This window comes from Condylura cristata, unplaced genomic scaffold (genome assembly GCF_000260355.1).
Source record: "Condylura cristata isolate star-nosed mole 26May11 unplaced genomic scaffold, ConCri1.0 scaffold00025, whole genome shotgun sequence".
NCBI classification, from domain to species: Eukaryota; Metazoa; Chordata; class Mammalia; order Eulipotyphla; family Talpidae; genus Condylura; species Condylura cristata.
The window spans coordinates 34,016,059-34,018,106 of NW_004567126.1; the positions used below are offsets into that span (position 1 = coordinate 34,016,059).

Here is a 2,048-nt window from a genome sequence, read left to right on the forward strand (position 1 = left end):
GCCTTGGGGACCGGGATTCCTGGGGCTGGGACGCCGGCAGGGGCCTCGCTCCTGGCCCCCCGTGCGCCGCCCGGTCCTGACGCCGCCCCGTCCTGACCCCGCCCCGCCCGTCTCCCCGCCCAGGAGGGCGAAGCTGTCGCGCTGGGGCGGGCCTGATGCGCACAGGCCCTGCGGTGCTCAAGCAGAGAGCGCCCCAGACTACCAGCCCCGCAGGGCGAGCGGATGAGGCCTCGCGCCCGCGCTGGCAGGTCCTGGGGCCCTGGGCGGCGGCTGTCTTCACCCAGCCTGCGCCAGGGCGCCCGTCCCTCGCCGCTGCTGCCCTGGCGGGTGGACAGCCCCACGCAGGTCAGCTGAAGCTCGGGCAAGCGCAGAGGCCTCCAGGCTGAGCCACGCCGTGGGCTGAGTCAGGCCGACAGAACATGCTTTTTTTTTTTTTAAGATTTACTTATGTATGCACACAAGAACTGGGTGCAGGCCAGAGGCACGGGGTGAGAGGACCCCCAGAGACAGAGTGGGGAGCAGAACAGGCAGAGCCACTGAAGTCCCCTGCTGAGGGGGCAGCGGGGAGCAGGAGGGGTCTGCTGCGCCCTGGGGTCCCCCCACCGCGGATCGAACTCATGTTCAGTGGCTCCGGACAGCTTCATAGTGCTGCGCTTTACCCCATCACGCCACCAGGGAGGGCCCCAAACCCTGCACTAAAAATAAGGCTAGTGAAGAAGACACGAGCTGCGCGTGTTAAAGACAAATGGAGTTTCTGGATAAAGAATGCAAAGGCTTTGTCCTCAATCAGCAAGTCAGTCGCAAAGTACCTGTTCGTATAATGTCCGTTTGTCCTTAGAGAATCCTCACTCGCCCAGAAAGCTGAAGTGCAGCCCGGAGCCCAGCAGCAGTAAGCTGGCACCTCGCGGGGTGCCGACCCTGGCCCCTCAGGGGGTCACCCCGCAAGCTGCCGCTGCGCTGTGCGAGTGATTCTCAGCGTAGGAGAACGAGGCTGGTGGCAGTGGCCTTTCCAGACACGTGGGGGCAATGGCATTTCCAACAAGAGAGCCCCTGGGCTGTGCCCCACACCGCGGGCTCCCCTCAGCCTCGAGCACGAGCCGGACGGCCGAGGGCCGGGACACGCAGGTCCGAAGCACGAGCGGACCGCGAATTTGCAGCTCTAGCAGGACTCAGTCGTGTGTGTCCGTGTGTGTCACCGTCACATGTAACCAGCCACGGGGACCTCGGCGGGCAGCTGCTCCGAAACACACTGGAGGCAGAAACGCGGTGCCCGGCCAGCGCCACGCCAAGCTCTCGCCCCCACCTCCCCGCTGAGAGGCGCCCGCGCCCCTAAAAGGGGGATTGGCACTGGCCGCCCCGCCAGCTGGGGCCTGTCTGGGTGTGGGGTTCTGGGGGCCTTCTAGGGTGTGGGGTTCTGGGGGCCTTCTAGGGTGTGGCCCTGGGGGCTGTCTAGGGTGGGGGCGCTGGGGGCTGTTTAGGGTGTGGGGTGCGCCTCCGGCTCCCAAAATTCGCTGGGTTAGCGCAGTGCTTGCCTTGGGCCTAGAACCCTGAAGCCTGAGGACCAAAACGGGGTGCAGCGCGCCCTCTAGCGTCTTCCCTCGGGAACAGCAGAATGTCATGTTCCTCGTTTTGCTGCTGGATGACACCCCAAAATAACGCCTTCCCGTGTCTGAGACTGGCTTATTTATCTTATTTATCTTGATAGGGGAAGCAACGAGCCGTCCCGAGTGCCCCCAACAGGAGAGGTCACCTGGCCCGGAGCGCTGACCCTTCCGCGGGGCCGACGCCTGTTCTGGGGCCCAAGGAAAGGTCCGGGCGGAGCTTAGGGACCCCCAGTTCTGACCGCGGTGATTGACGTGGCCAGTGGCAGCGCCGAGGAGGCGAGCTGACCGCGTTTCTGACTCGTGAGTTCCGCAGCGATGGCACACTGTTCACCAAGGTCACAGTCACCTGGCTGTACAGGTGTCAACGCAACCCCGACGCCGCGTGTTAAGAATCACCATGGCGACCCGAGGGGCGGCGGCCAGCGGCGCCGGACGGCGGGCTGC

The 2,048-nt window shown here is 65.1% G+C and overlaps 1 protein-coding gene across 1 annotated transcript in view; it reads right to left on the reverse strand.

Annotated features, from left to right (window-relative positions):
• Window positions 1-2,048, reverse strand: part of JRKL (JRK-like) — a 20,514-nt gene that overhangs the window by 8,544 nt on the left and 9,922 nt on the right. The window lies entirely within an intron of this gene.